This window comes from Vulpes lagopus, chromosome 13 (genome assembly GCF_018345385.1).
Source record: "Vulpes lagopus strain Blue_001 chromosome 13, ASM1834538v1, whole genome shotgun sequence".
NCBI lineage: Eukaryota > Metazoa > Chordata > Mammalia > Carnivora > Canidae > Vulpes > Vulpes lagopus.
The window spans coordinates 44,738,423-44,751,084 of NC_054836.1; the positions used below are offsets into that span (position 1 = coordinate 44,738,423).

The 12,662-nt window shown below is 39.9% G+C and overlaps 1 protein-coding gene across 5 annotated transcripts in view; it reads left to right on the top strand.

Annotated features, from left to right (window-relative positions):
• AVL9 (AVL9 cell migration associated) overlaps window positions 1–12,662 on the top strand; it is an 80,486-nt gene that overhangs the window by 65,588 nt on the left and 2,236 nt on the right. For 3 of the 5 annotated variants that reach the window (XR_005983472.1, XR_005983473.1, XR_005983477.1), the window contains 2 exons: window positions 7,242–8,827; window positions 12,215–12,418. The exons of 1 other annotated variant lie outside the window; for it this stretch is intronic. The gene's annotated coding sequence lies outside the window, so the exon portion shown is untranslated. The remainder of the gene's footprint in view (window positions 1–7,241; window positions 8,828–12,214; window positions 12,419–12,662) is intronic. One more of the 5 variants, XR_005983476.1, reaches the window with a different exon arrangement.

Sequence of the window (12,662 nt, forward strand, 5' to 3'; positions counted from 1 at the left end):
AAAAGAAACCGAAGCTCAGCTTTAGTGGTCAAGACCATTTATATTGGTGTTTGATCAGGAAAAGCATTATTGTGGTCCCTTTAAAGATGACTTAAAACCATCAAACAGACTAAATCCCATATGGTAAGAGGAATTTAAAAAGCAACTTTCTCTAACATATTGTAAAAATCCAGGCTTAAAAGTGAAAGCAGGGGATTCTAAGGCTTATATGTACACGGTGTACACAGCAGCATTTTTCACAATAGTCAAGGTGGAAGCAAGCAGTGCCCACCAACAGATAAATGGATAAACAAAATGTACTATGGACACACAATGGACTATTATTCAGCCTTTAAAAGGAAGCACATCCTGGCATGTGCCGCAATGTGGATGAATCTTGAAGACATCGGGCTGAGTGAGATAAGCCAGTCACAGAAGGACAAATCCCCTACACTTCCACTGGTGTAACATCCCTAGGCTAGTCCTGGTCCTAGAGACAGGAAGGGGAAAGATGGTTGCCAGGGACTGGAGGACAGAGAGCAGCGGGGAGTTACTGTTAACTAGGTACAGAGATTTCAGTTTTGCAGGATAAAAAGTTCTGGAGATGGGTGGTGCTGATGGTTACACAACATTGTGAATGTACTGAAAAAAAAAAATGCATTTAGAAAGAGCATGGAACCAGTGGGAGAGACACTTGGGATCTTCCAAGTTTGGTTCTCCTACTGTTCACCTAAAGCAAATTTCAAATATGTAGCAAAAGTAGTCAGAAGAGTTTAATAAACCTTTTACAATATACCATTCAGCTTCAGTGGTTGTCAGTTTGTAGTCAATCTTATTTCATCTTTACCCTCACTTTTCCCCTCCATTAAATGGAGTTATTTTTAAAACTTTATTTGGGAATAATTTCAAGGATAAAGGTACGTAACAAAAGTGAAAATAGTAAGACAAAACCAAACACCTACTCCCTTATTCGAATTCATCTGTTACTAATACTTTATTTCATTTCCATGTTTTATATGTTCTCTCTCTCACACATGCACGTCTCCCCCACTTTTTTTCCACCTATTGAGGCTAAGTTATGTATATACTAGACCTCTACCTTTACTTTTATGAGAATATCCTTATTTTAAGAATATACTTAAAATAAGGATATTCTCTTACATACCATATAGTGTAGTTACCAACTTCAGAAATTTAGCACTGACTCCATTTTATCTCTACACCATTAGTATTCCAATTCTGTCAGTCCTGTTCTTTGTAGTATGTCTGTCCTCTCCAGTACGGGGCCAGGTATTATAGTCCGTTATCAGCCTCCATTTCCAGAATCTTTCTCTTTTATGACATTGATAGTTTGGAAAAGTAAATCCCTCTTCCTTTTTTAAATAAGGTGGTCCTTATTGCAGGGGGCAGGGGGGTATCTACCATTTTCTTATGATTAGATTCAAAATAAGCATTCTTGCCCAGAGTCCTGCCTGGATGGTGGTGTGTCCCTCTCAGGGTATCACATGGGGAGGCATGGCAGTGTTGATCTTGATCACTGGTCAGAGTTGTCTGTTCGCATCACTGAGCAGTTTTTGCCCTCCTCCCGCCCCCCACCAAATAATAAGCAGTCTCTGGGGAGATGCTTTAAGATCGTGCAAATAATCTTATCGAAATTTCCCTTAGATTCAGCATCTGTATTTATTTACCTATTGCCACATAATACATATGTCAAAACTTGTTTAAAACAGTATTTGTCATCTCAGTTTCTCGAGGTCAGAAAATTAGTACTGGCTCGGCTGGATGGTCCTGCCTAGGACCTCTGGTGAGATTACATTTCGTTGTTGGCCAGAAGTTGGCCATTATCTGAGGGCTTGCTTGGAGCTGGAGAATCAATTTCCAAGATGGTTCATTAACACATCTGGCAAGTCAGTGCTGGAACTGTCACTTCCTTGCCACCCAGTCTTCTCCCTAGAGTTGCTTCTGGGTCTGCATGGCATGGACTGGCCTCCTCTAGGGCAAATAATCCCTGAGACAACAGTGCCATTTTTTTACCTATTCTGGGGGTCATGACACTCACTTCCACCACAATCTATTCATTAGAAGTGACTAAGTCCAACCCACATTTCAAGAAAGCACTAAGCTCCCAACTTTGTAAAGTGACAACTCTTGTAGGGAAAATATCAAAGAATTTGCGGACATACTGTAAGATCACTAAAGCATCCTTTGATGATTCTTGCCTGATTCAGTTATTACTCAGACAGCTGCAAAATACTGACTTTCCAACTGCCCTGTATTACTTTTGAAGCAAACACCAGCATTATATTTCATCAGTAAATATTTAAGATGTATCTCTAAGAGATAAATGTTTTAATGTCATAAGCTGATAACAGTGTTATCAAGTAGCAAATCAGTATTTAAATTTCATTTTGTCAGGGATCCCTGGGTGGCTCAGCGGTTTAGCGCCTGCTTTCCACCCAGGACATGATCCTGGAGACCGAGGATCGAATCCCACGTCGGGCTTCCAGCATGGAGTCTGCTTCTCCCTGTCTCTCTCCCTCCCTCCCTCTCTCTCTCTCTCTCTCTCTCTCTCTATCTCTCTATATATATATATATATATATATATATATATATATATATATATATATATTAAAATCTTTAAATAAATAAATTTCCATTTGTCTTATGAATGCCATATTTTTATTGGGATGCAATTCACATGCCATAAAATTCACCTGTTTAAGGTGTATAGTTCAGTAGTTTATAGTATTTTCACAGATTTGTGTGGTCATCATCACTGTCTTGATTCCACCACTCCAAATAGAAACTGTATCCCATTTCCCACTCAGCCCCTAGCAACCACTAGTATACATTCTGCGGATTTTCCTATTATGGACATTTTGTATAAACGGAATACTACTATATGGCCTTTTCTGCCTGGCTTCCTTCACTTAGCATAAAGTTTTTAAGGTTGATCCACGTTATAATATAAGTACTTCATTCTATTCTTAACTTTTTTTTTTTAAGATTTATTTATTAATTCATGAAAGACACAGAGTGAGAAAGGCAGACAGACACATAGGCAGAGGGAGAAGCAGGCTCCATGCAGGGAGCCCGATGTGGGACTCGATCCCAGATCCTGAGATCCCAGGATCACAACCTGAACCAAAGACAGGCGCCCAACTGCTGAGCCACCCAGGCGTCCCTGTTGGTTTTTTTTGTTTGTCTGTTTGTTTGCTTGTTTGTTTGTTTGTTTGTTTGTTTTAAGTAGACTTCACAACCAGCATGTAGCCCAGTGCCGGGCTTGAACTCAGGACCCTGAGATCAAGACCTGAACTGAAATCAAGAGTCAGATGCTTAACCGACTGAGCCCTCCAGGCATCTCTACTTCATTCTTTTTTTATTACTGAATTCTAATGTATGGATACACCACATTTTATTTGTCCACTTCTTGGCTCTTATAAATAATATTACTCTGAACATTTGTGTACAAGTTTCTGTGTAAAGCCATATTTATTTTTTGTTTGAATCAAGACTAAAGTCTACAAACTGCCATTGGTAGAGAAATCTTTTAAGTCTCTACTAGTGGTTCCTCCTTCCACAACTTGATACACTTTTTCAATTTGTTAAGAAATTTGAGTCATTTGTCCTTGCAGTTTTCCAAAATCTGGATTTTGTTGATTGCATTTCTTGGCATAATTTAACATATTCTTCTAACACTTATAGTTTCATAAATTGATACTTGTATGTAGAAACTTGGTCAGATTCGTTCTTGATGAAAAAAGGGCAAGATGATTATAGGTAGGCTGTTATCCTACCAACCTAAGTGTCTCTCTTTTTTTTTTTTATATTATCAGCTATTGATAATCATTGCTCAGATCCATTTTGGCATAAGAAGTAATGATAGTCTCATGCTGTCATTTCTTATCCAATAGTTGGAATGTGATATAAAGAAAAAATGTGCCCTCTTTTGTTACTGAATGATTCAGTTTGTATATAAAAGGGAGGATAAAATGTTCCACCCTTTTCCTTTGTTTTATCCTCCAATGATGAACAATTTGTGGGTTTTGAAAATGAATTTGTGGATGAAACATATTTGATATATCCTAATCCACTGGAGCTTTTGTGTTTTGTCTTTTTATTAAAAAACATCTATTTTTTAAAAGTAAGTAGCCATATTTTGGCAGGAACACATGAATAGACTGACATTCATTATATTAGATGATTAATGATATTTTTTGATACAAAGTCATTAAGATAATAATTCAGATATTTTAATGGGTATATTTTTTCCAAATAGTAAGACAAAATGATTGAAAATTTTCATGCTAATGTTTTAATTTCTGAAGATAAAGAGGTTAAGTATTTAGTAGACCATTTCTAGGGAAAAAAGCATTGACCTAATTCATAGTGGTATCTTCCAGGAGTGTCATCAGTAGATTAATGTAAAATAGGTCTCTTTATGTACCATTAACTGGCATCCTCACAGAGGGAAAAAAAAAATTTAAGATCTTATGTATTTGAGAGCGTGTGGGGGACAGGCAGGGGGAGAGGGAGAAGCAGACCCCCCACTGAGTGGGGAGCCCCACTCTGGGCTCGATCCCAGGACCCTGAGATCATGACCTGAGCCGAAGGCAGACATTTAGCTGATTGAGCCACCCAGGTGCCTGCCCCCAGGGGAATGTTTTCAGTACAGGATATATGACACAACATGTGGTTGGTATTGGAAAAATGTCTACGTTCCAATACATATATAGTTTGCATTTTACCGTCCCCCAACTCCCCCCGCCCCCCCCAAAAAAATAATGCTACTGGTAGAATGATAAAAGGCAGAGCAAACCACAAATGAGTGAAGGGGAAATATGATTCAGGAGCTTCAATTTTCAAAAAATTCTTAATGTGCGTATCTTCCTCTTGCTGGGGTGGTTATTCTCACTGTTGCTCATATCATCCTCTCTTTGGCCAGTGGTGTGTTTTATTTTCTTGGTCTCTTTATTTTTTCTAAGTAATTCTGTGGCCCCATCTCTCCCTCCACAGCCAGACCGGGGACTGCTCCCACGGAGTTGTGCTGCCTCACACAATCTCGTGCAGGCCATGTGCGTTCCCCGCACCTGCCTTCCGGCCTGTGAGATGGGGCTGCCCTCACACACAATCACACCCGCGGCCTGCAGCTCCCCAGCACGGTGCCCTGGGGAGGAGGTTTGCCTGGTGATTGCTGTCATGTGCCCCATGACCCTGCTGTCCTTATGGGCCCTCAGGCCTTTCCAGCAATCTTGAATCCTGGCTGTTTCCCATCCCATGGACCCCTCCCTGGTCAGGCCTGGCCAGGGGTTCCTGCTGGCTCCTTGGTTCCCACGTTTTTGGACATGACTGCGACCTCCTTTTGATAGCTTCCTTGATAGCTGGCGTAAGGTGTTTCTAGCCTCCTTTGCACATTTCTTGCCCCGTATCTAGAATCAGCCTTTTCTCCAAGAAACTTTGGTTCCATTTAATAGGAAATGTTACCTCAAAACTGCAGTCCACAGCTATGGCTATGGACACTGCCAAGACTGGGAAGTCCTTTTCAGACCTGTTCAGCAGAAACGGGAAATTTGTGTTTTGTTTAGGATGTGAGTGTGTACAGGTACTTGCACTGCAAACTTAGACCACAGGGATTTCACTTTCCCTCTGTCTTACATCCGTATGTCCTTTCTTCACTCAGAGACTCTAGTACTAACATCATTACTCATTCACTGTTACCCACGGTACATACACAACAGTCTCAGGATACTAACTAATCCCAACACTACCACTAATAATGTGACTAAAAACAGGTAGATTTTTATTTATTTATTTTTTATTTTATTTTATTTTTTAATCTACGATAGTCACACAGAGAGAGGCAGAGGGAGAAGCAGTCTCCTTGCACCGGGAGCCCGACGTGGGATTCGATCCCGGGTCTCCAGGATCACGCCCTGGACCAAAGGCAGGCGCCAAACCGCTGCGCCACCCAGGGATCCCTAGATTTTTATTTATTTTTTATTTTTATTTTTTTTATTTTTTTATTTTTTAATTTTTTTATTTATTTATTTTTAATGTAGGCTCCACGCCAGCATGGAGCCCAACACAGGCCTTGGACTTAACCCTGAGATCAAGACCTGAGCTGGGATCAAGAGTCAGACACTTAACCAACTGAGCCACTCAGGCGCCCCAAAGATTTTTTTCCCTAGGCTTTATTCCACTGGAGATGCATAAATTACTGTTTTAAGAGTTACTTTTTGTGTGGTTATGCCACCCACTGGATACTAATTTAGATTCATTAGCTTCATCCTAAAGTTTTTAAATTTAATTTTGTTTTATAATTATGTAACATATTTACCTAGTTCTAAAGTCAAATTTACCAAACTAGATATATTCAAAGTCAAAGAAGACTTAATTTTGTCCTCCTCATGTTCCTTCTCCAAGTTAACCATTTAAAAATGTTTATAATTTATCTTTATGCTTTAAACACATAAATACAGATAAAATAGTATCTATTTTATCACACACACATTCTCCGTTTTGCTTTTTAATCTGGAGATCTGTATGGATTTGACATTAACCAATCCTCTTCCAATGGACATTTGTGTTGCTGTTGCAAATAATGTTATAAAGGATAACAGCCTTGTGCATATTTACAGTTAAAAAATATTTTTTGCCAGTTTGTTTTTGGGAGAGGTCACTAGATAGGATATTTCTGGTCAAAAGGATTAGTAACTTTACAAATATTGCCAAATCCCCAATAACCACAATGGTAATTTGCAGGACCATCAGCCATATGAGTATGCGTGTTTCTCCACCAATAGTATGTCAAACTTTTGGATTTTTGCCAATTTAATATATGAGAAACAGTATCTCAGGGTTGGTTTTATCTTTGACTCTTTCACTTGACATGAATGGGGTAAGCTTGTTTTCATATGGTTAACCATTTATTCTTTTTTTTTTTTTTAATTTCTTTTCCTGTTCATTGTTTATCTCACAAGATCAATTTCCTGCAGAGTCTTTGGTCTTTTTAAATTTTTTTAATTTTTTAAAAAAAATTTGGGGCGCCTGGGCGCCTCAGTTAACCATCTGCCTTCCGCTCAGGTCATGATCCCGGAGTCCTGGGATGGAGCCCTGCATCAGGCTCCCTGCTTGGCGTGGATTCTGCTTCTCAGCCCCTCCCCCTGCTCATGCTCCCTTCCTCTCTCTCCTTTCTCTCTCTCCCTCCCTCTCTCGCTCACTCTCTCAAATAAAGTCTTAATTTGTTTGTTTTTTATTTAAAGAGCATGCATGAGGAGGAGAGGGAGAGAATCTTCAAGTGTACTCCCTGCTGAGTGCGATCCCGTGTGGGGCTCAGTTCACAACCCATGAGATCACAGCCTGAGCTGAAACCAAGAATTGGAGGTCCAACCAATGGAGCCACCCAGGCATCCTAGTCTTTTTATTTTTAAAAGCTCTTTAAGGATACTAGAAATAACTTAACGATTTGAAATATTGTCGTATACCAGCAGGTGAACCAGTATCACATAGATGTTCTAGTAATTCTATGAATATTCCTGCATATAAAACATACAGCAAATTGTTCAAGCATCGTTTATTGAAAAGACTGTCTTTCCTTATTGAATTATCTTGGCACTTTGGTCACAAAGTTGACCATAAGGGTGCCCGGGTGGCTCAGTTGGTTAAGTGTCTGCCTTCGGCTAATGATTTCAGGGTCCTGGGTCTGAGCCCTGCCTCAGGCTCCCTGCTCAGCAGAGTCTCATTCTTCCTCTCCTCCTGCCCCCTTTCATGCACACGCTCTTGCTCTCTCAAATATTTTTTTTATTTTGACCATAAACACATGAAAATATATTCAGTTCTATGATACTCTGTCTATATCCTCGTGCCACACTGTCCTCAGTGTGGACAGTACCACACTGTCCTCATTATAGTAAAATTTTGAATTTTTAAAAATTTTTAACTGATCTCTACACCCAATGTAGGTCTCAAACCTATAATTCTGAGGTCAGTATTCACACACCCTACCAACTGAGCCAGCCAGGCACACCTGAAATTTTTGGTGTAAGTGTTCCAACTTGGTTCTTTTTGTAAAAATGGTTTTGGCTATCACAGTTCTTTTGCTTTTCTGTAAAAATTTTAAAATCAGCTCATCAGTTTCTGTAAGAGAATAAAGTATACTGGCATTTTGATAGGGATTGCATTGAATCTGTAGATCAATTTGGAGAGAATTGCCATCTTAACAGTATTGATTCAATCCATGAACATGCTATCTCTCCATTTCTTTAGGTCCTCATCAATCTCAGCAATGTTGTGTATGTCTTATATGTCTTTTGTTGAATTTTTTTTTCTTTTGTTGAATTTATCCCTAATTTTGTTATGTTGTTAAGTTTTATGGTTAAGTACATAAAAACAGCTGACTTTTGTTTTTATCTTGTATTTAATATTGATCTTATATCCTTGCTTAGGATACTTGTTAAGTTATTCTAGTTTTTATTTCTAAGCTGTATGCCTTTTCCATTTCTTGCCTTATTGCCTTGGCTAGTACAATCCCACATAGAAGTGATGAAAGCTGGCAACTTTGTCTAGTTCCATATCTTAGGGGGAAAGTTTAGTCTTTCACCATTAAGTATATTAGCTCTGCAGTTTTCATAGGTGTTCTTTATCAGATTGAGCAAATTTCCTTCTCTAATTTGCTGAGTTTTTATCATACATGGATATTGAATTTTGTCAAATTTTTCCTCTCTCTACTGAGATTATCATAGGATTCTTTTCCTTTATTCTGATGTGTACTCTGTGATTTTCAGATGTTAAACCAACCTTTCATTCCTTGGGATAAAACCTACTTGGTCAAATCCTTTTTTACATATTGGTAAGTTTTCTTTCTTTTTTTTTTTTTTTTAATGCCAGCTCATTTGAAGTTCATTTATTTGATAAATCCTTTCTCCATAGTGTCAGAGGTACTCCCACTACTAATCATTATAATTCTAAAATAGTGGTCTGAATTCAAATTCCCTTTATGACCTATACACTCCTTTGTATAGATTTTATTTATTTATTTTTATTTTTTTTAAGATTTTATTTATTTATTCATGACACAGAGAGAGAGAGAGAAAGGCAGAGACACAGACAGAGGAGAAGCAGGCTCCATCCAGGAAGCCTGATGTGGGACTCGATCCCGGGACCCCAGGATCACACCCTGGGCCAAAAGCAGGGGCCAAACCGCTGAGCCACCCAGGGATTCCCAAGATTTTATTTTGCGTCTACTATGTGCGAGGCATTGTTAGGTGTTGAGGATACAGAAATAAGGTAGATGCAAGCCCTTGACTTCACAGCAGTGGTGAAGACAATCAAAACATGTTAACTATAAGATAGTTGGAGGAGTATTAGACAATATTGGGGACAAATTGAGATTTAAATAAAGGGAACTCAAGGTAGGATTTTTTAAGCCATCTAAAGGAAATGAACATGTAAATTGAATTTAGCCGGGTTACCATCCAAACAGGAACATTTTTAAAAGTCAAAGGGAAAACAAGTATAAACTAGGATGTATGGTTACCTTAGATTTAAACAAAGGGGAAGAGTGTTTGAGGCAGATAAAAATGTATGTGAAAGAGGACTAGATCTATTAAAAGAACTAAAATTCTCCATTTAGGGAGACTGTAAACTGTAAGGAAGAAAAGTAGGCCAGAAAAGGAAGGAGAAATCAGATTCTTCAAGGCCTTACAAATCAAAAAGGAACTTGGACTCCATTCCAAGGACAATAAAAGTTCCAAGCAAAGACATGACATAAATTTTGGGAAATTATGTTGATTGCAGTGTGGTAAAAGTGTGAGCAAAAAAGATATCAGCAGAGATCATTTAGGGGGTAAAAGGAGAATTGAGTATGGGGTTTTGGCATCATGAGATGTTCTCTGATTATGTGACTGCAAGACTCTATGAATACACTAAAGACTACTGAACTGTTTGGTGATTGTGAATTACAGCTCAATAAAGTGTTTTAAGGAGATTTAGGAAATTAAGTTCTCCAGGTGAGATGGTAGGGGCTCTACATTAAGGTGTTAGAAATTGAAGATGAGTTCAAGAGATATTTAAGAGAAACTATACGGCCTTGTGATTCACAGTATATGGAGGTGAAGGAGAGGGAAAAATCAAATTAACTTCCAAGTAAGTGGCAGGATGGAGCACAGTGCTGTTTACTGACAGAACCCGAACCAGACAAGTGTGTGAGATGGAGGTGGGGAAGATCTTAGGACATGTTGAATTTGAGAGAACTGAGACTTTCAAGTTGGAGATATCTGTTTTGGACTGTTTGTGTGTCCCCCTCCCTCTCCCCAATTCATTTGCTGAACTCTAATCTCAATGTGATGGTGGTGGGAAGTAATTAGGTCCTAAGGATGGAGTCCTCAGGATCTCATTAGTATCCCTGTAAGAGGAGGCCAGCGAGGTTCCTGTCACATGAGGATATCTCAGCAGTCTGTGTAGCCCAGAGGAGGGGTCTTACCAGAACCTGACCATGCTGGCACGGTAACCTCAGACTTCACTCTCCAGAACCGTGAAAAACAAATTTGTTTATAACCCACCTAACTGATGGCACTTTGTTTTAGCAATCTAAGCTAAGATGACATCTAAGTGTGGCTCTCAGGTGAACATCTAGGCCGAAGAAAACCAACATACGTCCCTGAAGTAAACAGCATTGCTTAAGGCGCGTGAATACAAAATCAAGATTTAAGAGATGGTTAGAGGTGAAATCATCTGAGGAAGGGCCCCAGACATAGGGAAAAAACCAGGGGAGCATCATGTCGCGAGTCCAATTCAAAGTCTTTCAAATGAAGTATTCAGGGGTGTAAAGTACTATTATGTGTCAAACAAGACAAGCGGAGTAAACTCTGAACTTCCAGACGTTTCAATGGAGTGATAATGCAGAAATCAGTCTCACTGGCTTCCCTGGTAAATAGTGAGGTGCTGTTTGTCAAGAGGCAAGTAATTAGGTTTTGAAGGGGAAAAGAAGGGGGTTGAGCAAGAAAATATTTTTTAAAGAGGCTTGGTCATGGTTAAAGAGAGGAAAGGACCCATTTAGAGAAGTTGAAGGTAGTGAGGGAACGCAAAAGCTGCAGAGAGGGAGGGAGGACTGCCTCAAGTTCAAGGTTTTGGGACAGTCTGGGATCCGTGTTTCAGTTCCTGACGGGATGCTGACGCACAAGCCAGTTTGAGAGGCGGGGTACTCAAAAGCAGACTTTGTAAGGAGCTTGGAAAAGATGGTGCCTTTAATAAAGATCCTGGGTTATTCTATATAGGAGGAAGAACTTGCGGGGGGTGGGGGGGGCAGGCAGACAGACTTGGTGATGCAGTTCAGGAAGTTTTCCATCATTTTTCCTGTGAAATCACCTGCTAATAGAGTTGGGGAAGGTGAAGATTTCCTAAGACTGGAGGTTTCAAATTGCTCTGAATGAGGGGTAGCTTGCTACTGTTGAGGACCTAGCCGAGGATGGGGACTGCAAATTAGATAGTGGCACCATCTGGGCCCTCGTGTGGTTTTCTGTAGCAGTGCTCAGCAAGCCAAGAGTCACAGGCAGATCAAGCCGAACTCATCTAAGATTCAGGTTTTGCCAGTTGTAAAATAATGACAGTGAAACAAAGGAGTTGGGCTATTGCCAGGAAAGAGGCGGAAGTAGAAGAGGGCAAGTCTGAGCCGGATGGAGGGGACCACTAGTGGAACGAACGCCTAAAGAGAATAAAGAACTTGGTATATTGGGTTTGACTGTTCCAAACTCAGGGCCCTTCTGTATACCAGTTTGTATTTAGCACTTCTTTTATCACCAGCCCTGGTAGGGGGTGCGGCTCTAAGAAAATCCCTACCCTCAGAATCATGGGTCATTTTGTAGACAAGCGTGCCTCTAAGAACACTCCTTAGAATGGTACAATTAACAGATCAAGGCAAAAGGTACTAAGGACGTGTGACAACAGACTCTCACTCTCGTCATCACAGACTAAGAGGTGGCTACCAGGGAAGCAGTCATTAAAAAAAAAGAAGACTCCCCCAAGTGGATCTTAGGTATAGAAAGACCGCGACAGACAGAATGGGGACAGAAGACCATTGTAAGTAGAGCAGTAGCACAGGCAGCAAAGTACAGCACAGGCCTGATTAGTAGGAGTTCAAGGTCATAGGACAACAATGTAAGATGAGGCTGTTAAAGGAATTTAAAGTCAAATTAGAGAGCCTTAAATGTGCTAAAGAATTTGGGACTTTATTCCCCAGCAGTGAGAGGCAGTTTGTGAGCCAGACGCCGATGTGCTCTAGGAAGACTGGGAATCCAGAATGAAATCCTTACTGAAGGCCTAAACCCACGGGTCTCTGGGACTGCACAGAAGAATCAGCAGTAGTGCTTTCAAAGACACTTTTGGGTCCACCCACCAGAAATCCTGCTTCATTTTGTTTGGGATGAGGCTCAGGCATTTAAAGGTACTCCAGATGATCCTAACCTAGGACTGGGTTAAAAGGCATGATGGTCTCTTCTGTGTCGTTGGTTGACGTTAATACAGTAAGGCTCAAATCAAACAAGAATAAAGGAAAGCCAGATATGTGAATGTCAAAATTCTGAAAAACGAAAAAAAAAAAAAAAAAAAACCCTGTAACAAGCCAAACTGACCCAACAAAATTAGAACTAAAAGCCCACCATTCGTTACACCATTCCCATCACAAAAGA